Here is a 26,118-nt window from a genome sequence, read left to right as displayed (position 1 = left end):
GAGAAGCCATATTCATGCCCAGAATGTGGGAAATGTTTTACTCAGAAATCACATCTTGTTAAACATCAAATATCTCACACAGGGGAGAAGTCATATTCTTGCCCAGAATGTGGGAAATGTTTTACTCAGAAATCACATCTTGTTAAACATCAAATATCTCACACAGGAGAGAAGCCATATTCTTGCCCAGAATGTGGGAAATATTTTAATTGTAAATCAATTCTTGTTGACCATCAAAAGACTCACACAGGGGAGAAGCCATATTCATGCCCAGAATGTGGGAAATGTTTTATTCAAAAGAAAAAGCTTGTTCAACATCAGAGAACTCACACAAGGGAGAAGCCATATTCTTGCCCAGAATGTGGGAAATGTTTTACTTTAAAATCAAGTCTTGTTGACCATCAAAAGATTCACACAGGAGAGAAGCCATATTCATGCCCAGACTGTGGGAAATGTTTTACTCAGAAATCAAATCTTGTTAAACATCAAATATGTCACACAGGGGAGAAGCCATATTCTTGCCCAGAATGTGGGAAATGTTTTACTCAGAAATCAAATCTTGTTAAACATCAAATATCTCACACAGGGGAGAAGCCATATTCTTGCCCAGAATGTGGGAAATGTTTTACTTTTAAATCAATTCTTGTTGACCATCAAAAGACTCACACAGGGGAGAAGCCATATTCTTGCCCAGAATGTGGGAAATGTTTTACTTGGAGATCACAACTTTTTACACATCAGAGAATTCACACAGGGGAGAAGCCATTTTCATGACCAGAATGTGAGAAATGTTTTACTCAGAAGACACAGCTTGTTCAACATCAGAGAACTCACACAGGAGAGAAGCCATATTCTTGCCCAGAATGTGGGAAATGTTTTACTCAGAAATCAAATCTTGTTGAACATATTCAAATAGAAAATATTTCCAACTTCCATTTTAGAACTCACACAGAAAATGCAGTTTTGTTTTCAGAATGGTTTATCCCCAATTCACATCTTAAAACTTACAAGAGCTCTCCAAGTACAGGAGAAATTTTTATTCTTTCCCAAAAACTCATTTTAATGACAATTAGAACAAGAATAAAATACAACATTTAGACTGTAATCACACCTGTGACATAGTTTGATGCAGTTTTTCAGTAAATCCTGGATGGGTTTAGTTTCTCTTTCCCTTTATCCACACATAAATCTTTACAGTCCTTTATTCTTGGCAAGGCCTGGGGTTACAAGAGGTATCTCTGCGGCCTATACTGTTTATACATCTTTCCCATATCCCTCTAAACTATCATATACAGTGACACCTCTCCAGGCCATCGCTCCTCTAAGAAATTCACCCCCTCGTAGGGACTTATAGTTTCGCTAATTTTCCTCCCTTTATTCGACAGCTGCCATTCTATAAGCCGACCGCCCCCTTATGTAACCAAGCCCAATTGTGTAAGTGTAAACTCATACAAGCAGTCTGACACTACACCAGATTTATCACAGTGACTGATACTAGATGATAAATCTTGCCCTATCTATATCCTGTCTAGTCTACATTTATACCACCTCTTACTTGGCTTACTTTGAGACAAAATTTTATAACACAATGTTCTTCGCCAGTAGACAGCTCCATACTGTACAAGTGGTCAATCTCTTTAATCCACTCACCCACTGTCGGGGGCAACTGGGACTACCAGAGCTCAGGAATAACAGCTCTAGCTGCAGCCAGGAAATGTCGGAGGAGCCTATTTTTGATCTTGGCCAAGGGGCCAGGGATTAGGGTAAGAAGAGTCAACTGAGGAGATGATGATCAAGACCCGACGGTGACTTCTGTGTAAATATTAAAGATTGCAGTACAAAATGGTTGTAGCATGGGTCACAACCACTATATAAGATAAGATAATCCTTTAATAGTCCCACATTGGGGAAATTTCAGCGTGTTACAGCAGCATAGTAATACAGATACAGGATAATACAGAGTAATATATTACAGATGTAGACACAGATAAGCTGAGAAGAGAAGATATACTAGGAGTCCATGGCAGCTAAGGAAAAAACAGAAGAGAAGGAGGAAGACCTCATGGTCATCCTCATAATCATTAGTTCTCTGTGCGGAGTGCTCTTCGTTTGGTCTGATGTAGATTATACAGCCTGGTCGCGGTTGGAAGGAAGGACCTGCGATAGCGCTCCTTCTCACACTTGGTGTGAAGCAGACGGTCACTTACAGTGCTGCCAAGTCCCATCAGGGTCCCATACATGGGGTGGGATTTGTTCTCCCGCATGGAGGTCACCACAGACAGTATCCTTCTGTCACCCACCACCTGTACTGGGTCCAAGGGGCTCCCCAGGACAGAGCTGGCCCTCCTGATCAGCCTGTCAAGTCTATTTCTGTCCCTGGTTGATATACTGCTTCCCCAGCAGGCCACACTGAAAAAGATGGCTGAGGCAACCACAGAGTTGAAGAAGGCCCTAAGAAGTGTCCCCCGGACTCCGAAGGCCCTCAGCCTCCTGAGCAGGTAGAGTCTGCTGTGGCCCTTTCTGTGCAGCGCCTCCAGGTGATCAGCCCAGTCTAGTTTATTATTGAGGAGCACACCCAGATACTTATAGGTCCTGACTATCTCAATACATGTTCCTTCGATCTCCAATGGGGTCGGAGCACCTCTCCGTTTACTAAAATCCACCACCATCTCCTTGGTCTTCCCAGCATTAATCCTGAGCTGGTTCTGCTGGCACCATTCAACAAAATCCCGGTTTAAGTCTCTGTATTCCCTATCGTCGCAATCAGTGATAAGGCCGACTATAGCAGAGTCATCGGAGTACTTCTGTAAGTAACAGCTGGATGAGTTGTGCCTGAAGTCAGCAGTGTACAGTGTGAAGAGAAATGGGGCAAGAACTGTACCTTGTGGTGCCCCCGTACTACAGATCACAGTGTCAGACACACAGTCCTGGGCTCTCACATACTGAGGGCGGTTTGACAGGTAGTCTAGGATCCAGTTGGACAGGTGATGGTCCACACCACCAAGGTGGAGGATAGAGCCCTCGGCTGGGCCAAACCTCTGGGCAGGGTCAGATTGGCTCAGTTTCTGGAGAAGGGCAGGGCATCTATACGTCTTGTCATAAATTTAAAGTTCTTTTCCTGAGCGTGGCAGGCCATGGGAACTTTGTGATAGAAAAAGAAAATTTTCTGCCAGTCTTGGTCTGAGAGTTGAATTTGGTCCGTATGGATGACCTCTAGTTAAAGAGAGGCCAGATAGTTCTCAATGAGTATCGCAAAGAATTTCACATCATTATTTACGAAGGAGATGACTTTTATTGTGGTTGAGTGCGTTTGGGGACTAAAGGGGTACCCTCATCACAAAAGACGCAAGTTCGGGAGTAAACATTTTGTAGAACTTCACGGGGAGATCACCTAAGCCCAGGCTCTTTCCACTATGGGAGTCCCAGATCACCCAGGAGAGGTCCTCAACCAAGAGTTCCTCATTTAGTGTGGTCCCACTCTCATCCATAAGTTCAGGGAGTGTCATTGCAGCCACCTAATTGTTGATCCTGTTTTGCATCTCTTGCAGAGATAAATCTGAGAGGAGGCCACTACAATTGTAGACATTTGAGTCGTAATCTTAGAAAGATTGAACATTAGGGGGGACAGGGACTCTCCAGGGTCGTTTTAATGGTAGGAACAGTGCCGCACCTCCCATGAGGCGACCTGAAGCGAGCGCTTCAGGCGGCGCTATGCCAGGGCCTCAGGGAGGGCGGCATTTTTGCTAACCTAAGCCAGTCCAGGACAAGCTGTCCTGGACTGGCTTAACACCGAGCGGTGGTTTGGGGAGGCCACTGGGCTCCAGCAGCCTCCCCTCACGCTCAGGCAGAGCGCAGGCAGTCTCCGGGCCTGCTCTCTGCCGGTGAACGGCGCTAAGCCCCGCCCCCTTCGCAAAGTCCCGCCCCTTTCGCTATGCCATGCCCCCGCTCCGCCCCCTCTCCCCGGCGGGGGGGCGGCTTTCTGTAGTTCGCCTCGGGCGGCGAAAGGGGAAGGATCACCCCTGGGTAGGAACAAACCAATTGAGTGGCCGTGGGTGAAGACATTTTTCTAGGGATCTGCCACACTTGTTAGAGAATTCATATTGTCTAAAAGACAATTTGCATATGGTTTCCACTAGGTCCACCAGTGTTTGTGATCCCTGTTGCATTTATGGAAGGATTCAGTTGTTTGTATCTGAGTAAGAAGGCATGAGATCTCAAAAATCCTCTCCTGCTTCAGCCCTCACTCCTTCTTGAATGAAATTCCCGCGCTGACACTATTTAGTGCTTCCCATTGTATCGGGATTGGGGTCACATCATGCTCATGATGGTGAAGAAGGTCCATAATGGCTTGTGAAATCACCCCTGTGCGCGCCCCGTCTTTGAGAAGGTTGGTGTTAAGAGTCCGGCCCCACTCACCTCTCCTTGATAAGGAAATAGTAACATCTACTGTAAGTGTTGTGGACTTGCGAAAAATAGGTGCAGTCTCTCACCTGGAGATGAAGGACCCACGGAACATTGACAAGCCGCATGTCAGCAACCTTAAATTTCAGGGTCTGTGAACGTGACAAAGGGATGGAGAACCTGCCTACAAGAAATCCAATATTGCATTCATGGTTAATTTCAGGTCTCCTGCCATGACCTTCAAAAAAAGTAAATTTTCATTTTCATGTCCCAATGTTAATAAAATCTGTGAATCAGCTGTAGGGTCAAAATGCTCACTGTACCCCCGATGTGTTCTGTGGGGGGTGTAGTTTCCAAAACGGTATCACAAAACTCAAATAGCGCTCTTTCCATTCCAAGCCCCACCATGTTCCCATACATCAAATTATGGCCACATATGGGGTATTGCCGTGTTCATGATTCTGATACAGTGTTTCTGACGACAGTCACTCAGGATTATTGGTCAATTAGTCATAAACACGGCATTGACCTTATCAAAGTCCAAGTGAGAATATAGGAAGTGTAGTTTTAACCCCTTCCTGCCGATGCCACTTTTTGACTTCCTGACCAAGCTCGATTTTTCAAAACTGACGTGTCACTTTATGTGGCAATAACTTTGGAACGCTTTAACTTACCAAAGTGATTTTGAGATTGTTTTTTCGTAACACATTGTACTTCATGTTAGTGGTAAATTTTGGTTGATATGTTTTGTGTTTAATTATGAAAAAATAGGAAATTTGGTGGAAATTTTGAAAAATATGCATTTTATAAAGTTTGAAATGATGTGCATTGCATACAGATAATCAGACTGACAAAATTATATCCTAAATCTCATGTCCCAGATCTCTGCTTTATGTCGGCATCAAACTTTAGTCGCCCTTTTATTTTCTATGGACATTATAAGGTTTACAAGTGAAACAACAATATTCAAAATTTTCAAGAAATTTCCAAAACCCATTTTTTACGGGACTAATCCAATTATGAAGGGGTTTTGAAAGACCCCTGTATTAGAAACCCCCATAAGTCACCCCATTTTCAAAACTGCACCCCTTAAATAAGCCAAAACAACATCTATCAAGTATTCCAACCCTATAAGTGCTTAACAGGAATTAAGACAAAATGGAGGTGAAATTTACACATTTGATTTTGTTTTACTAATTTTTTCGTTTAGCCTTAGAATTTGCACATTTACAAGGGGTTAAAGGAGAAAATGCCCCCCACAATTTGTTAGGCAAGTTCTCCCGACTACCATAGTACCCCACTTGTGGGTGTAAACTAATATATGGACACACAGCGAGACGCAGGAGGGAAGGCGCGCCAAAGAGCTTTTAGAAGGCAGATCTGGCTGTGATCAGTTTCATGTCGCATTTACAAAGCCCTTGAGGTGTCAAAACAGCGGAAACCTCTAGAAAGTGACCCCATTGTGAAAACCGCGCCCCTCAAAGAATTTATCAAGTAATGTAGTGAGCATTAGTAACCCCGAAGTGAATATGTAAGCTGTGCTCCTATGACACAGACGGGGAAGAGGGGCATTCTGGGGGATCAGCGCTGGTGTATTATCGCTCATAAGCTCTAAATCTGGGGTGTCCCCTGAAAACCCTCGCACCGCTTATACATTTCCTTCTAGTCGCAGCCACTTATGTCCTAATAATTTGGTGACTTTTGGGGTTTTTGTCTTCACATTGTACAAGCTATATATTTTTAGTTATTGTCTGCCAATGTGGCCATATAAGGGCTTGTGTCATGACCTGAAGACTTGTATAAAAATTGTGTGTTTTTCTGGTGGGGTTAGGTCAGGAGGGTCACCAAGTCCACTATCAACACCTCTGCAATGCAACTGGGACAGCAGGGGAAGCATGTCTGGGGGCATCTAACAAGCCCAAGTCACTGTTTTACCCCACCATCACAGCCTATCAACTACACACTTTCCACACTCAAAAAAACCTCTATCAAAGTGGGAAAATACCTGGAAACCTTCTTTCTTCCCCAAATGGATGGACACAAACCCAAATTTCAGCTAAACAAACATTAACAAGCACCCCTTTAAATCACATTGCCCATGACAACCACAGATGGAATAGGCAATGGAAATCCAACAGTACCCCCCCCCCCCCCTATCATTGTGGATGTGTGTGATGTGGTAAGACCTTCCAAAATTCTCTTTTATGGCCCTTAACTTGAGCACTTCCAAATTAAGTTACAGGCCCCTAAACTGAGCTACCAGCAGAGATTGAGGCCCTTCAGGTGACTTCAGCCTCTACCTGCAGAGTTTTAGGCCGTTTAACTTAGTTCAGCCTTCACCAGCAGAGATTTGTTGGTTCCTTGGGTGAGTTGAGCCTTTAAACAGCAGAGATTTAGTTTTTGCCCTTAGAGTGAGTAGAGCCTTTAAACAGCAGTGTTTTTGGCCCTTGGAGTGAGTAGAGACTCTAACCAGCAGAGTTGGGGGGAATCAGGGTGAATTGAGCCTAAAAGGATCAGAATTGTGCAACGCTGATGGTGGAGGAGGAGGAATTGTAGAGGGTGAGCACACACATGCAACTTCATGTCGGGGTGCTTGACACCGGTGGACATGAAAATGATGGGTCTATCCAGTGGCTGTTCATTTTTATGAGCGTCAGCCGGTCAGCACTGACAGCTGGCTGCGCTTATCCGTAATTATGCCACCGGCAGCGCTGCAGACCCTTTCCAAAAGCACGCTGGCGGCAGGGCAGGAAAGAACCTCCAATGCATACAGCGCAAGTTCCAGCCACAAATCCAACTTGGAGACCCAATAAGTATAGGCCGGAGAGGACAGGGTTGTGGTTGGCCAGGTACTCACGCAACATGCGCCTATACTTATCCCTCCTGGTGACACTAGGCCCCTCAGTGGCGGTATTTTACTCTCTCCCACTGAGCTCAATGCTTGCCTTACAAATTACGGCGCATGGCTGAGGTGGACAGGTTGCTTTTCTCAGAGCCCCTATTTAGTTTTAAGTTGCACAGTGTGCAAAACGCACTCAGTTTATCCTCCATGCATACGCTGCAAAATCTACACAACATCGAGGAAGGTGGCCAACATGGGCATGTGTTGGCCGAGTGGCTAGTACAGGGAAAATCTTGGGCCTTGCTGGCTCTGGCCTGGCTTCTGTGAAGCAGCTGTCCTGTGCCTCTGGACATGCCTCTGCCTCTAGCTGTAGCTTGACCGCAACCTTGCTCCCCAGCTGCATTTCCATGCCCCCGGGCACATCCTCGTCCACGTCCCTTAGCGCTAGCTTTACGCATTTTGTGATGTATACAAATATGGGTTTTTTTGTATACACAGAGGCTAGATATATTGAACATATATCAGCTTAAGGGCTCCCGCTAAGGGCCACAAAAGTGAATTTTGTAAGGCCTTACCACATCACACACACAATGACAGTTAGGGGGGGGGGCTGTTGGATTTCTAATTGCCTATGCCATCTGTGGTTGTCATGGGCAATGTGATTTAAAGGGGTTCATGCTAATGTTTCTTTTGCTTTAAATTTTTGCTTCTGTCCATAATAATGTTGAGGAAACAAGGTTTCAATGTATTTAGACTTTCATAGAGGTTCTAGTGAGTTTGTAAAGTGTCCAGTGGAAAGGATGGGATAGGATTTCACATAAGTCTGCCATCCATGGGCACTCATGGTTGAGAAACTAAGGGAGCTGACTTTGATGAACCCTTGGGTTTTGGATTTGGAACTCCATCAAAGGTCTCTGCAGCTCACACACCCTGCTCAACATAGGTTATATAGTGTTTCAGCGTGTGGTGACCTCGAAAAAGCAGTCGGTGCTTCAGGCAGATGTAGGTGTTGCTGGAGTGTATTGAGGCTAGCAGCGGCTACTGTAAGCTTGCCAGAAAATTGCGAAAACATTGAGGTACGTTTTTAAAGACCGTTGCACCAATACTTTTAAAACGTGGGTCAGGCATGGACCGTGTTGGAGGCTAACAAGCTCCAGAGCTGCTACCAGGTTCCAGCCATTGTCACACACGAAAAAACATGCCTGGGCCCAGGTGCAGCGGCGAAAACCACATAGCCGTCTCATTCAGGATCCCTCACCTCGGAGGCACTGTGCTGTCTGTCTCCCAAGCTGAAGAGCTTCAGCACGGCCTGCTGACGTCTGCCTACACTAGTGTTGCAGCGTTTCCAGCTCGTAGCTGGGGTCGATTTAACGGCGGCGGAGGAGGAGGGTGGTGTTTCAGCACTCCTGCCAGGAATATTGGGCGGGGAGACAAGGCAGGCCACCACAGTTTGCGACTCGGTCCCAGCCTCAACTACATTCACCCAGTGTGCTGTGATTGAGATGTAGCGTCCCTGGCCACATGCACTTGCCCATGACTCGGTGGTCAAGTGGAATTTTGTGCAAAACGTGGAACTTAGGGCCCACCTGATGTTACGGGACACATGCTGGTGCAAGGCATGGACAGCACACCGGGAGAAGTAGGAAAGGCATAGCGAGGTGCCGCAGTTGTCAGCAGGTCACAGAAGGCCTGAGTCTCCACAAGCAGGGATGGCAACATCTCCTGGGTCAGCAGTTTTAAGATGAGGCCGTTGAAGGCTTGGGCATGTGGGTTGGTTACGCTGTACTCCTGCCAGCGATGAAAGGCCTGGGAGATGGGGACTTACTGGGAAGAGGCGCATGATGGTGCAGGCAAAACGAGCTGTGGCAGGAAAAGGGGAGGATAAGGGTGAACTCCGTAAAGTGTAAGAGGCAGATGTGGAGGTGACCTGGCTGGTGGTCTGGACTGCAGCGCCAGCACTGGCATCATTGAGGAAGGTTTGCTGGTCCACAACAACTAAATCACCCGGAGATGGCGGATGCTCCAGTGTTTGGGCATAAGGACAAACACGGTCGTCTGGTAGCTCCTGGGATTGGTCAAGTGGTTGGACAGAGTGAGGGACAGTTAAAGGACCTGAAAACATCTCCTGGGAGGGGGGAAAAGTGAGATGACTGTGCTGGGAAGATTGGGCATGTTGGGAGGAAGGAGGACCAGACTCTTGGCAAGGAAGAGGACTTGAGGTAGTGGCTGACTGGCTGATGGATAAGGAGCTGTAAGCATTATCTACTAGCCATTGTAACACCTGTTCCTGGTGCTCGGTCCTGTTCAGTGTGGTGCCCTGCTTAATGCAGCTATCAAGTCAGGGATTGCGATGAATGCATGCTAATGTTTCTTTAGCTTAAAATTTGGGTTTCTGTTCATACAATTGGGGAGGAAAGAAGGTTTCCAGGTATTTTTCCACTTTCATAGAGGTTCTATTGAGTTTGGCTGTGATGGTGGGGTAAAACTGGGACTTGGGCTTGTTAGATGCCCCCAGACATGCTTCCCCTGCTGTCCCAGTTGCATTCCAGAGGTGTTGGCATCATTTGCTGAGGTGTCATAGTGGACTTGTTGACCCTCCTGAGTAGAATAGTGGTTTCCCCTGAAACGAAGCATTTTTTTTTCCCATAGAATATAATGGGGTTCGATATTCGTTCCAATAGTGGAATATTGAGGGGCTACTCGAATCAAATATTGAATATTTCACTCTTCGCTCATCTCTATTTATCACTGAAGAAGGGTTCGGTGAATGTGCATATGAAATTGGTGGGTTCGGTACCTCAAACAAGGTTAAGAACCACTGCTTTTGGGTATTGCTAGTCCTGTTCCCTTACCATTAGGGTCTAGGCGTTTTTCCCTCTATACAGTTTTCTTCTATCCCCTTTTTCTCCCTTATTGTGTCATTCCTGCAGCCTAGTCTGCACTGATCCCTATCCATACATTTTTTACTCATCTGGCGCCTCTTCACATCAGACATGGTAAGACCCACTGGCTTTATTTCTAGGACCGGCGTGTCCTGTTATATACACAGGGCCGCCGATAGGCCAATACTACTGGTACTGGCGTCAGGGGCCCGGCCAAATTGAAAAATGGGGGGGGGGGCCAGTTTTGGCCCGCCACCGTGTGCCGACCCCCTGGCGCCCGTAGCAGTCATTGTGTATGTCCTATTTCAACTCAGATCTGCATCCAGAGGACACAGATCTGAGTTGAAGACATACGCGGCTGAAGCAAGGAGCTGACACAGGTCAGCTCCTCGCTTCACCGTTGCGTGCCTCTCTCGCTGACACATATGCGGCTGAAGCGAGGAGCTGACCTGTGTCAGCTCCTCGCTTCGCTGCCGCCGCTGCTACTGGCTTGTAGACGCGATGTGATCACATCACGTCTAAAAGCCAGTAGCCGGCGGTAGCAGCGAAGCGAGGAGCTGACACAGGTCAGCTCCTCGCTTCAGCCATCGCGTCTACAAGCCAGTAGCCGGCGGCGAAGCGAGGAGCTGACACAGGTATGGATAGGTATGGATACAGGGGGCAGTGGAAAGATGTTAGAAGGTGGACGGGGGGGGGGATTGTTGGGACATCAGGTGTGCGGCACTGCGGAGAGGGAACGTCTGGGGCAATAATATATAATATATAAGTTTTTAGCTGGAGAACTACAAAGCACACAATAGCTCCAAAGGTCTTTGTATTAATAATGATGTAGGCTGCTATGTTACTAGCATAGCAGCCTGTTTGGGGGTGGGACTTTCACTATAAAGGAGTGTTCACATTGCGTTTTTGGCCTCCCTTGCCGGGATACGTTGGTAACCAGTCACAATCAGCTCCCCACTTATCCCTGCACGGAGAACAGCAGGCCCCCCCTTTTTTTAATGGCCAGTTCTTCGTGCAGGGATAAGTTGACAGCTGATTCTGACTGGTTACCAACGTATCCCGGCAAGGGAGGCCAAAAACGCAATGTGAATAAGCCCTGAGGATTTATTAAGAGAGCTCTTATAAATAGTGTTGGCTCTCTATAGGCGCGGTCACACGTAGCAGATTGTACCTGCAAATAGAATCTGATTAAGCCTTGTAATGCTGCTAAATAAAGGGAAATGTAATACAGAATGGGTATGTCGCAAATTAAAGTAGTTTTATAATGGCGGACGGGGGGGGCCCAGACACTTAGGCTGTATGGGGCCCCAAAATTCCTGATGGCGGCCCTGTGTGTACTATACTGTATACTATACTGTGTTACTATACTGTGTACTATACTGTGTACTATACTGTATACTATACCCGATCTTACACTTCTGTCCTGCTGTCCCGGATGGCTTAGAGATTTAGAGCTTGTCCTGCTGTGCCCCTGTAGGAGTGTTTTCTCCCCCTCCCCCCTATCTCTGCTGCGTCCCCTCCCCCCACTGAGCCAGTAGAGGGGACTAGTGACCTACGACCCCTCCTCCTCTACAGTCCAGCACAGAGCAGAGCAGCATTACCTGGCAGCGTCTCCTGTAAGTAGTAACATGTCTGTGTGGGGTGAAGGAATCCTCGGGGGTCTCCACAAACCTGCAATCTGTGCACTAGAGGGGGAGATGGCGGACAGGGTGGGATGTTTATTTGGAAATGTATTTTGCTGAAGTTTGGGAGAAATTGTAAAGATAAGTTACAAGAGACTCCATGTTGTAGTGTACTGTGTGCAGGGGTCACTATGGGGGATAATACTGTGTGCAGGGGCCACTATGGGACATAATACTGTGTGCAGGGGTCACTATGGGGTATAATACTGTGTGCAGGGGCCACTATGGGACATAATACTGTGTGCAGGGGCCACTATGGGACATAATACTGTGTGCAGGGGTCACTATGGGACATAATACTGTGTGCAGGGGTCACTATGGGGTATAATACTGTGTGCAGGGGTCACTATGGGACATAATACTGTGTGCAGGGGTCACTATGGGGTATAATACTGTGTGCAGGGGTCACTATGGGACATAATACTGTGTGCAGGGGCCACTATGGGACATAATACTGTGTGCAGGGGTAACTATGGGACATAATACTGTGTGCAGGGGCCACTATGGGACATAATACTGTGTGTAGGGGTCACTATAGGACATAATACTGTGTGTAGGGGTCACTATGGGACATAATACTGTGTGCAGGGGCCACTATGGGACATAATACTGTGTGCAGGGGTCACTATGGGACATAATACTGTGTGCGGGGGCCACTATGGGGCATAATACTGTGTGCAGGGGCCACTATGGGGGATAATACTGTGTGCAGGGACCACTATGGGACATAATACTGTGTGCAGGGGCCACTATGGGACATAATACTGTGTGTAGGGGTCACTATGGGACATAATACTGTGTGCAGGGGTCACTATGGGACATAATACTGTGTGCGGGGGCCACTATGGGGCATAATACTGTGTGCAGGGGCCACTATGGGGGATAATACTGTGTGCAGGGGCCACTATGGGACATAATACAAATCAAATCAAAAATGCTTTATTGGCACGTCCGAATAGGTATTTGGCATTGCCAAAGCTAGTAAAGTGGGCGGGGGGGGGGGGGGGAGTTGGGTTGGGTGGGTGGTGGGTATGGGGGGGTGGTTTGGGTTATAACAGTCCATGGAGTTTCGTCTTCCTCTTCGTTGGTGACTGCTATATGGGGGGGGGTTGAAGGTGGGGGTGGGGTGGGGCGGGTGTATTGGGATAAATATAACAGTCCATGGAGTCTCATCTTCCTCTTCGTTGGTGACTGCTATATGGGGGGGTGGGGCGGGTGTATTGGGATAAATATAACAGTCCGTGGAGTCTCATCTTCCTCTGGTTTGGTGACAGCTGGCCACGTATTGGGCAGCGATCTCCACAGTGGCCTCTTCTTCTCCCAGTAGGATGTAGAGTTTCCTCTTCTCGTCTGCAGATATGAAGTCTGGGATGTGGGCAGAGAGTCTTTGGTAGTAGACGGCCCTCACAGCTGAGTATTTGGTGCAGTGTAGCAGGAAGTGGGTCTCGTCTTCTAGGACCCCTGGTCACAGTGCTGGCACAGTCTGTTCTCCCGTGGCTTGTACGTCTGCCTGTATCGCCCCGTCTCTATCTCTAGGTTGTGGGCGCTCAGTCTGTACCGGCTCAGGGTCTGTCTGTGCTTGGGGTGGCGTATTCTCTCCAGGTAGGTGGCCATGGTGTAGTCCCTTTGTAGGGATTGGTACACGGTGAGTTTCTTGGAGTTATTTATTTCGTTTCTCCATTCTTCAATGTACCGCTCTCTGTTTGCCTCTGTGGTCGCCTTTATTTCGGCCTTGGTTATCATCTGTTGGTGTTTTTGGTTTGGTGGTTGGCTGTTGTTTGGTTGGTGAGTGTCTGGTTTGCTCGGGTGGCTTAGCCAGGCTTGATAGTGGTAGGAGTCGGGCTTGCTCCCCTGGATGTGTGCCTGGAAAGCTAGCGCCCTCTTCTGTATGGTGAGCCATAGGGGGAGTCTGCCTAGCTCTGCCCTGCAGGCTATGTTGGTGGTGTTGCGATGGACATGGAGCAGGTATTTGCAGAACTCCAGGTGGAAGTTCTCTGTTGGGCTGGAATCCCACCTTGACTGGTCTGGGTAGGTGGCTGGGCCCCAAACCTCGCTGCCATAGAGAAGGATCGGGGAGATGACAGCGTCAAATATCTTCATCCAGACCCTCACCGGTGGTTTGAGGTGGTACAGTTGTCTTCTGATGGCGTAGAAGGTTCTGCAGGCTTTTGCTTTCAGGGTTTCTATTGCTGCTTTGAAGCTTCCTGATTGGCTGAGCTCCAGCCCCAGGTAGGTGTAGCTGTTGGTTTTCTCCAGTGTGGAGCCGTTCAGTGTGAATTGTGGGGTGGTGGAGGCTTTATTGTGGCCCTTCTTCTGAAATACTATGACTTTGGTCTTCTTCTGGTTGATGGGTAGGGCCCATGTGGTGCTGAATTTTTCCAGCACGGACAGGCTTTCTTGGAGGTCTTTCTCAGTGGGGGCCAGGAGAAGGAGGTCATCGGCATACAGCAGGAACTTCACTTCCCGGTCGTTCAGGGTGAGGCCTGGGGCTGGTGAGGCCTCCAGGGCTGTAGCCAGTTCATTGATATAGATGTTGAAGAGCGTTGGGCTTAGGCTACAGCCTTGTCTGACCCCTCGGGCCTGTTGGAAGTATGCTGTCCTTTTCCCCTTCACCTTCACACTGCACTGGTTTCCGGTGTAGGAGCTCTTGATGACGTCGTACATTCTTCCTCCTATTCCACTCTCTAGGAGTTTTAGGAGTAGGCCTGGGTGCCATACTGAGTCGAACGCTTTCTTAAAGTCCACGAAGCAGGCGAATATCTTGCCTCTTCTGGTGTTGTGGACATGCGTCTTGATGAGGCTGTGCAGGGTGTAGATATGGTCTGTGGTGCGGTGGTTTGGCATGAAACCTGCTTGGCTCTTGCTGAGGACCCCGTGTTGTGTGAGGAAGGTGAGGATTCTGTTATTGATGATGCTGTTGAACAGTTTCCCCAGCGTGCTGCTGACGCAGATCCCTCTATAGTTGTTGGGGTCATATTGGTCCCCATTCTTGTAGATGGGGGTTATGAGCCCTTTGTTTCAGTCTTCGGGGAAGTGTCCAGCATTGAGCACGAGGGTGAATAGCTTTGCCAGTGCCGCGTGTATTGCTGGAGGGCTGTATTTGATCATCTCTGGTAGGATGCCATCAGGGCCACTGGCCTTTTTGCCTTTCAGCAGGACAATTCTTTCCTGTATATCTTTTATGGTGATTGGTGAGTCCAGAGGGTTCTGGAAGTCTTTGATGACTTTCTCCATGTCCCTCAGTTTGGTGATTATCTGTTGCTGTTCTGGAGTTAGTTCTTCTTCTGGGATGTTTTTGTAGAGACCTCTGAAGTAGTTGAGCCAGATATTGCCATTTTGGATGTGGAGAGAGTTTTTCTTGGGCTTTGTGCCCATGTGGTGCCAGGTCTCCCAGAATGAGCTGTCCTGGAGGGAGTCCTCTAGTTGCTGTATTTTGTGGGAGAGGTACCTCTGTTTCTTCTCTCTGAGGGTGCCCTTGTATTGCTTGCATAGATTGTTGTAGGCTTCCCTCACCTCCTTGTTGTTGGGGTCCCTGTGTTTTTGGTTGGAGGCTCTTCTTAGGGTATGGCGTAGTGCTCTGCAGTCGCTGTCGAACCATTTGTGGGACTGTTTGTTGGTTTGTCTTATTGGTTTGGTTCGTTTCAGGCCTGCTAGTTCTGCTGTGGTCTGTAGGATGTACTTGAGATCCTTCACAGCTCTGGTGACTCCCTGTTGGTCTGGCTGATAGGTGTTTGTATGGAAGTTTGTGAGCAGTGTCTTGATTTCGGGTCGGTTGGTTGCGTTGGTATATTCTATGGCCTGGTGGTTGGCCCATGTGAAATGTCTTGGTAGGTTGTACAGGCCGGACTGTTGGGGCTCATGTGTGGGTGTCTTGTTCATGGTTCTCATGTATAGTAGGATCTGGTTGTGGTCTGATAGATGGGAGTCAGGTGCGATTGTGAAGTCTTCAATGTCTGACAGGTCTGCGTCTGTAATGGCATAGTCCACCACGCTGTTGCCCACTTGAGAGTTTAGTGTGAAGCGTCCTCTGGGATCGCCTGTGGTACGTCCGTTTATTATGTACAGTCCTAGGCTTCGGCACATGTTCAGCAGTTGTCTCCCACTCTTGTTGACGGTTCTGTCTTGGCTGTTTTTTCTTGTCTGTTTGGGTTCTGGGTGGTGGATCTCACTACCGTGCGTATGTGGGTTGTCGTCAGGGGGCAGGTAGTCTATCTCTGTGCCTGTCCTTGCGTTCAGGTCTCCGCATATTAGTACTCTGCCTTTGGGTTGGAAATGGACGGCTTCCCTTTGTAGGACCTCGTAAGTGTCGGGGTCGTGGTAGGGGGACCCTGGTGGGGGCATATATACTGCACAGAGATAGATGTCCTGCTGGCCGCTGAGGATGGAGCTGCTTATTTTTATCCATATGTGATTAGTTCCACGTTTGGTAGCTTTTACGTGTTCTTTGAGCTCCTCCTTGTACCATATTAGTATGCCTCCTGAGTGGCGGCCATGTTTGGTGGTCTTATTTTTCTGGGCGGGCACTGAGAATTCCTTGTAGCCCATGGGTGTTAGGGACTCGTCTTCTGCCCGGGTCCATGTCTCTAGGAGGATTTGAATGTCTATGTTTTTTAGTCTGTCTATGAAGTCTGGATCTTTTGATTTAGATCCAAAGGCTGAGGCGTTCAGCCCTTGTATGTTCCAACTACTAATAGTTAGTGATTTCATCTTCAGTGTGTAAACCTTGTAATGAGCTGTCCTGCAGAGGACGGGCTGGGTTCTTGGTTGGTAGCAGTGTGGCCAGGTATTGGTTTATGTGCAGTGCTGTTGTGGCCATTGTAGTGACCGCATGCTCTATTCTCTTTATTGTCTCTATGTCGGTGCCCTGAGTTGCTCTGGTTGGCAAAACTTCTGGTTGGTAATACTGTGTGCAGGGGCCACTATGGGGTATAATACTGTGTGCAGGGGCCACTATGGGGCATCATACTGTGTGCGGGGGCCACTATGGGGCATAATACTGTGTGCAGGGGCCACTATGGGGGATAATACTGTGTGCAGGGGCCACTATGGGGGATAATACTGTGTGCAGGGGCCACTATGGGGTATAATACTGTGTGCAGGGGCCACTATGGGGTATAAAACTGTGTGCAGGGGCAACTATGGGGCATCATACTGTGTGCAGGGGTCACTATGGGGGATAATACTGTGTGCAGGGACCACTATGGGGATAATACTGTGTGCAGGGGTCACTATGGGACATAATACTGTGTGCAGGGGTCACTATGGGACATAATACTGTGTGCAGAGGCCACTATGGAATATAATACTGTGTACAGGGGCCACTATGGCACATAATACTGTGTGCGGGGGCCACTATGGGGGATAATACTGTGTACAGGGGTCACTATGGGACATAATACTGTGTACAGGGGTCACTACGGGGGATAATACTGTGTGCAGGGGCCACTATGGGACATAATACTGTGAACAGGGGTCACTATGGGGGATAATACTGTGTGCAGGGGTCACTATGGGGGATAATACTGTGTGCAGGAGCCACTATGGGACATAATACTGTGTAAAGGGGTCACTATGGGGGACAATACTGTGTACAGGGGCCACTATGGGGGATAATACTGTGTGCAGGGGCCACTATGGGGGATAATACTGTGTGCCGGGGCCATTATGGGGGATAATACTGTGTGCAGGGGCCACTATGGCACATAATACTGTGTGCAGGGGCCACTATGGGACATAATACTGTGTGCAGGGGCCACTATGGGGGATAATACTGTGTGCAGGGGCCACTATGGGTTATAATACTGTGTGCAGGGGCCACTATGGGACATAATACTGTGTGCAGGGGTCACTATGGGGGATAATACTGTGTGCAGGGGTCACTATGGGGGATAATACTGTGTACAGGAGCCACTATGGGACATAATACTGTGTGCAGGGGTCACTATGGGGGATAATACTGTGTACAGGGGCCACTATGGGGGATAATACTGTGTGCAGGGGCCACTATGGGGGATAATACTGTGTGCAGGGGCCATTATGGGGGATAATACTGTGTGCAGGGGCCACTATGGCACATAATACTGTGTGCAGGGGCCACTATGGGACATAATACTGTGTGCAGGGGCCACTATGGGGGATAATACTGTGTGCAGGGGCCACTATGGGGTATAATACTGTGTGCAGGGGCCACTATGGGACATAATACTGTGTGCGGTGGCCACTATGGGGGATAATACTGTGTGCAGGGGCCACTATGGGACATAATACTGTGTGCAGGGGCCACTATGGGGGATAATACTGTGTGCAGGGGCCACTATGGGACATAATACTGTGTGCAGGGGTCACTATGGGACATAATACTGTGTGCAGGAGTCACTATGGGAGATAATCCTGTGTGTAGGGGCCACTATGGGACATAATACTGTGTGCAGGGGCCACTATGGGGGATAATACTGTGTGCAGGGGCCACTATGGGTTATAATACTGTGTGCAGGGGCCACTATGGGACATAATACTGTGTGCAGGGGCCACTATGGGACATAATACTGTGTGCAGGGGCCACTATGGGACATAATACTGTGTGCAGGGGCCACTATGGGACATAATACTGTGTGCAGGGGCCACTATGGGACATAATACTGTGTGCAGGGGCCACTATGGGACATAATACTGTGTGCAGGGGCCACTATGGGACATAATACTGTGTGCAGGGGCCACTATGGGGGATAATACTGTGTGCAGGGGCCACTATGGGACATAATACTGTGTGCAGGGGCCACTATGGGACATAATACTGTGTGCAGGGGCCACTATGGGACATAGTACTGTGTGCAGGGGCCACTATGGGACATAATACTGTGTGCAGGGGCCACTATGGGACATAGTACTGTGTGCAGGGGCCACTATGGGACATAATACTGTGTGCAGGGGCCACTATGGGACATAGTACTGTGTGCAGGGGCCACTATGGGACATAGTACTGTGTGCAGGGGCCACTATGGGACATAATACTGTGTGCAGGGGTCACTATGGGACATAATACTGTGTGCAGGGGCCACTATGGGACATAATACTGTGTGCAGGGGCCACTATGGGACATAATACTGTGTGCAGGGGCCACTTTGGGACATAATACTGTGTGCAGGGGCCACTATGGGACATAATACTGTGTGCAGGGGCCACTATGGGACATAATACTGTGTGCAGGGGCCACTATGGGGGATAATACTGTGTGCAGGGGCCACTATGGGACATAATACTGTGTGCAGGGGCCACTATGGGACATAATACTGTGTGCAGGGGCCACTATGGGACATAATACTGTGTGCAGGAGCCACTATGGGGGATAATACTGTGTGCAGGGGCCACTATGGGGCATAATACTGTGTGCAGGGGCCACTATGGGACATAATACTGTGTGCAGGGGCCACTATGGGGGATAATACTGTGTGCAGGGGCCACTATGGGATATAATACTGTGTGCAGGGGCCACTATGGGGGATAATACTGTGTGCAGGGGCCACTATGGGGGATAATACTGTGTGCAGGGGCCACTATGGGACATAATACTGTGTGCAGGGGCCACTATGGGACATAATACTGTGTGCAGGGGTCACTATGGGGGATAATACTGTGTGCAGGGGCCACTATGGGACATAATACTGTGTGCAGGGGTCACTATGGGACATAATACTGTGTGCAGGGGTCACTATGGGACATAATACTGTGTGCAGGGGTCACTATGGGGGATAATACTGTGTACAGGGGCCACTATGGGGGATAATACTGTGTGCAGGGGTCACTATGGGACATAATACTGTGTGCAGGGGCCACTATGTGACATAATACTGTGTGCAGGGGCCACTATGGGGCATAATACTGTGTGCAGGGGCCACTATGGGGGATAATACTGTGTGCAGGAGCCACTATGGGACATAATACTGTGTGCAGGGGCCACTATGGGACATAATACTGTGTGCAGGGGCCACTATGGGACATAATACTGTGTGCAGGGGCCACTATGGGGGATAATACTGTGTGCAGGGGCCACTATGGGACATAATACTGTGTGCAGGGGCCACTATGGGACATAATACTGTGTGCAGGGTACACTATGGGGGATAATACTGTGTGCAGGGGCCACTATGGGGGATAATACTGTGTGCAGGGGCCACTATGGGGCATAATACTGTGTGCAGGGGCCACTATGGGACATAATACTGTGTGCAGGGGCCACTATGGGGGATAATACTGTGTGCAGGGGCCACTATGGGATATAATACTGTGTGCAGGGGCCACTATGGGGGATAATACTGTGTGCAGGGGCCACTATGGGGGATAATACTGTGTGCAGGGGCCACTATGGGACATAATACTGTGTGCAGGGGCCACTATGGGACATAATACTGTGTGCAGGGGTCACTATGGGGGATAATACTGTGTGCAGGGGCCACTATGGGACATAATACTGTGTGCAGGGGTCACTATGGGGGATAATACTGTGTGCAGGGGTCACTATGGGACATAATACTGTGTGCAGGGGTCACTATGGGGGATAATACTGTGTGCAGGGGTCACTATGGGACATAATACTGTGTGCAGGGGCCACTATGGGACATAATACTGTGTGCAGGGGCCACTATGGGGGATAATACTGTGTGCAGGGGCCACTATGGGACATAATACTGTGTGCAGGGGCCACTATGGGACATAATACTGTGTGCAGGGGCCACTATGTGGGCATAATACTGTGTGCAGGGGTCACTATGGGACATAATACTGTGTGCAGGGGCCACTATGGGGGATAATACTGTGTGCAGGGGCCACTATGGGGGATAATACTGTGTGCAGGGGCCACTATGGGACATAATACTGTGTGCAGGGGTCACTATGGGACATAATACTGTGTGCAGGGGCCACTATAGGGGATAATACTGTGTGCAGGGGTCACTATGGGACATAATACTGTGTGTAGGGGCCACTATAGGGGATAATACTGTGTGCAGGGGTCACTATGGGACATAATACTGTGTGCAGGGGCCACTATGGGACATAATACTGTGTGCAGGGGACACTATGGGACATAATACTGTGTGCAGGGGCCACTATAGGGGATAATACTGTGTGCAGGGGTCACTATAGGGGATAATACTGTGTGCAGGGGTCACACACTGACGGCTCCGCTATATACATGTGACTGTGACGTCATTAAAGGTCCTTTAACTTACTAGTATATTCAGCAATAACAGCAGGACCTGATCATGTGACTTGTTGACTCCTCCCACATGTGACATCATCACAGGTCCTGTAACCTCGGTTACTATACAGCGGTCGGCGCCAGTCCCGGCAGGATTATTATTAACCCCTTTACCCCCGGACAGTTCTGGACCATAAAGGCCTTGTGCGCATGTGCAGGTAATTCCTAGTGATGTCTCCTCTGCAGCCCCTCAGTATCACATGGCTCAGGTATATTCTAGTGTATGGGGAGGGGGCGCAGAGACCCCAATACAGAGCTCCATAGACTGTATACAGCTACCGGTACATACACTATATATATATATATATATATATATATATATATACAGCTACCGGTACATACACTATATATATATACAGCTACCGATACATACACTATATATATATATACAGCTACCGATACATACACTATATATATATATACAGCTACCGGTACATACACTATATATATATACAGCTACCGGTACATACACTATATATATATACAGCTACCGGTATATACACTATATATATATACAGCTACCGGTACATACACTATATATATACAGCTACCGGTACATACACTATATATATATACAGCTACCGGTACATACACTATATATATACACAGCTACCGGTACATAACTATATATATACAGCTACCGGTACATACACTATATATATATATACAGCTACCGGTACATACACTATATATATATATATATATATACAGCTACCGGTACATACACTATATATATATATATACAGCTACCGGTACATACACTATATATATATTTATACACTCACCGGCCACTTTATTAGGTACACCATGCTAGTAACGGGTTGGACCCCCTTTTGCCTTCAGAACTGCCTCAATTCTTCGTGGCATAGATACAACAAGGTGCTGGAAGCATTCCTCAGAGATTTTGGTCCATATTGACATGATGGCATCACACAGTTGCAGTCGCAGATTTGTCGGCTGCACATCCATGATGCGAATCTCCCGTTCCACCACATCCCAAAGATGCTCCTCTATTGGATTGAGATCTGGTGACTGTGGAGGCCATTGGAGTACAGTGAACTCATTGTCATGTTCAAGAAACCAGTCTGAGATGATTCCAGCTTTATGACATGGCATTGCATTATCCTGCTGAAAGTAGCCATCAGATGTTGGGTACATTGTGGTCATAAAGGGATGGACATGGTCAGCAACAATACTCAGGTAGGCTTTGGCGTTGCAACGATGCTCAATTGGTACCAAGGGGCCCAAAGAGTGCCAAGAAAATATTCCCCACACCATGACACCACCACCACCAGCCTGAACCGTTACCGATACAAGGCAGGATGGATCCATGCTTTCATGTTGTTGACGCCAAATTCTGACCCTACCATCCGAATGTCGCAGCAGAAATCGAGACTCATCAGACCAGGCAACGTTTTTCCAATCTTCAATTGTCCAATTTCGATGAGCTTGTGCAAATTGTAGCCTCAGTTTCCTGTTCTTAGCTGAAAGGAGTGGCACCCGGTGTGGTCTTCTGCTGCTGTAGCCCATCTGTAGCCTCAAAGTTGGACGTACTGTGCGGCGTTCAGAGATGCTCTTCTGGCTACCTTGGTTGTAACGGGTGGCTATTTGAGTCACTGTTGCCTTTCTATCAGCTCGAACCAGTCTGGCCATTCTCCTCTGACCTCTGGCATCAACAACGCATTTCCGCCCACAGAACTGCCGCTCACTGGATGTTTTTTCTTTTTCGGACCATTCTCTGTAAACCCTAGAGATGGTTGTGCGTGAAAATCCCAGTAGATCAGCAGTTTCTGAAATACTCAGACCAGCCCTTCTGGCACCAACAACCATGCCACGTTCAAAGGCACTCAAATCACCTTTCTTCCCCCCCATACTGATGCTCGGTTTGAACTGCAGGAGATTGTCTTGACCATGTCTACATGCCTAAATGCACTGAGTTGCCGCCATGTGATTGGCTGATTAGAAATTAAGTGTTAACGAGCAGTTGGACAGGTGTACCTAATAAAGTGGCCGGTGAGTGTATATACAGCTACTGGTACATACACTATATATATATATATATATACAGCTACCGGTACATACACTATATATATATATAGCTACCCGTAAATACACCCGCATGACATTTGCATTGATGTTTCTGGCCAGAGTGGAAGTGGAGACCAATTGGCCATGGAATCTCCTGTGGAGCGACGAAGCGCATTTTTACCTGAATGGAACGCTCAACACACAGAACTGTCGCATATGGGCCACCGAAAACCCGCGTGCGCTCGAGGGGGTTCCGTTGCATTCGCTCAAGGTGACCATTTGGTGTGGGTTCACCTCATTGTTCATGATCAGACCGTTCTTTTTCAAAGATTTGGGCCCAACTGGGGTTGCCACCTGTTCTGTCACAGCAGCGAGGTAGCGGACAATGCTGGAAACAGTGGTCGTTCCCCAACTCCAACAGCGGCATTGCCTGCAGACGATCCCCTTCATGCAGGATGAGCCCCCTCCTCACATCACAAATCCTGTACAGAACGCTCTTCGTGCACATTTTCCCAATGACAGAATTTTGTGCCGCTCATTCCGTACAGCGTGGCCACCGCGCTCTCCGGATCTCAATCCTTGTGATTTCTGGTTATGGGACACTTGAAGGAGCGTGTTTATCGGGATAATGTCGAAACCCTGCCTGACCTCAAAGACCGCATCACATTGGAAGTGCGCAGCATCTCACCAGAGACGTTACACGCAAGCGTCAAGCACGTTCTGCATAGGATGACCATGCTCACCATGCATGATGGCGGCCACATTGAACAGTCATGCTAGTCGGTGGTCCAAATGGGACATCCCCAAGTATTGACAGGCGGGTTTTGTGCCGCACGCTCACTGTACAGCGCCACATTATCCCCTGGTGGGGAGTTTTCGTTTTTTTTTTTTTTTTTTTCATGCCGTCCATTTCCCCATGCCTTGATTAGCACACATACAAATTTTCAGGCAATTCCATCCATTGGGTCAGCCTGCACACGACTCCAAACACCTGAGGTTATATTATGGCCGCCCTGTATATGTCCTGTACCAGCCTAGGTCTGTCTCCCTGGGGTAGGGCGCTCGTTCTACATTACAGGTTAGTGGAGGAGAAGAGTCTGATACTGTGCAGAGGAGGAATGTACATCAAAGAAATAAAATATCCAGCGCCAAAAAAACTTAATAAATCTTCACCTTTACTAGTCCATGTTTAAAAAGAATTACAAGATGGATCCAACATGCAATGCAAAACAGCTTACGCGTTTCGGGGCTATGTTATGCCCCTTACTCATAGCCTAACAACATACAACTAACAACAACTTTATATAGGCTGTCAGCCCCACCCATAATTTAGAGATTAACTCTTCATATGTCATGTAATAAGTACTATGTAATCAAAATCTCGAAAGGGTTCATATTTACATCAACACCAAATTGACATCCCCTATGGCATAAACATAAGACAACCCATTGAAAAAGCAATGAAAAAACAAATAATATAAGTATTGGGGGACTTACCCCTGAGATGATATACGTCCACAATGTTCCTTGTACATGGCAGAAGCAATACAAGACTTCCGCCAATACGCGTGATCACATGACACGCTCACGTGATAGACAACCACATGACACGTCACGTGATATACTGATCATACATGTAAATTCTTTATATGTGTTACATAATGCATTAGTCATATATGCATATTCATCAATTCAAGGGAAAATTATTGCTATTAGCTAGCTTGTGTATATAATAAATATAAACTCATGATAGTATTAGTAGATCAATGCTAGATCTTGTTTGATATTGAGCCCTGCCGGAACTCTGGTATTAAGCTTCCAGATCCAGAAAGCCTCTTGTTTAAACAGAAGCTTTCTTCGATCCCCGCCTCTCCTAGGTATGGGAACAAAATCAATTGCATAGAACAAAAAAGATGATATGTTCCCCTTATGTTCTATAGCAAAATGACGTGATACATTGGACATGTTGTCTGTTGGATTTTTTAAGCAATCCGCCAGGTGTTCCGATATCCTAATTTTTACCTGGCGGATTGTGCAACCTACATAGAGAAGGTTGCACACCGTGCATTCAATAATATAGACAACATGAGTGCTATTACAGTTCAAAAAATTCTTAATGTTAAATAGCGATTTGTTTTCGGAAGGTCCAAATGTTTTAGTCTTTTTGCAAAATTTACAGACCGCACATCTAGTAAGTGCACATTTATAAAAGCCTGTACTATCAAGCCAAGTGGAATCCTGGCCATTGTTTGAAATGTATAGGCTAGGGGATAGATGGTCTGACAATGATTTGCCGCGACTAGATACAAATCTTACTCCCGATTGTAGGATCTCCTTAACTATGGGGTCAGTTTCCAATATCGGTAAATTTCTTTTAATTACTTGGACAACCTGATTAAATTGGGGGCTGTAAGGTGTAGAAAAATATGGTAAAGATTTTTCTTTGTCTTTAGTCGCTGACTTATCTTGTAGAAGTAATTTACGATCCTTACTAGAAACAATACGTTCCGCCCTCTTTAAGGTCCAAGTGGGATATCCACGATCTTTTAGTCTTTTTAATGTGATTTTTGATTGTTCTTTAAAGTCTGCATCATCTGAACACGCTCGTTTGGTGCGAAATAGTTCGCCTACCGGCACAGATTTAATGGTATGAGATGGATGGCAACTAGAGGCCAATAATGTGGTGTTACCTGCGGTGGACTTGCTGTACAGTGATGTCTGCACAGAGGCCGTGGCAGCGTTGCCTATAAGCTCCAGATCTAAAAAACAAATTCTTTCAGGATGAGAATTGTGTGTAAAACTCAAATTAAAGTCATTTAAATTGATATAATCCAAAAACATTGGTATGGGCGCTACATCGCCCCTCCAAATAATGAGGATGTCATCGATGTAGCGCCCATACCAATGTATAAAAGAAAAATAAGGATTAGAATTTGGAAAAATGAAAAGTTCCTCCCACCTGGCCATATAGATGTTAGCAAGCGAGGGGGAGAAAGGGGAGCCCATGGGGGCCCCACATATCTGTAA

At 47.5% G+C, this 26,118-nt stretch overlaps 1 pseudogene; it reads left to right on the top strand.

Moving 5' to 3' along the window:
• LOC142189611 (uncharacterized) overlaps positions 1-26,118 on the top strand; it is a 282,275-nt pseudogene that overhangs the window by 195,123 nt on the left and 61,034 nt on the right.

The sequence above is a fragment of the Leptodactylus fuscus genome, chromosome 1, assembly GCF_031893055.1.
Source record: "Leptodactylus fuscus isolate aLepFus1 chromosome 1, aLepFus1.hap2, whole genome shotgun sequence".
Lineage (NCBI taxonomy): Eukaryota > Metazoa > Chordata > Amphibia > Anura > Leptodactylidae > Leptodactylus > Leptodactylus fuscus.
This window is presented reverse-complemented; position numbering and strand designations above follow the sequence as displayed.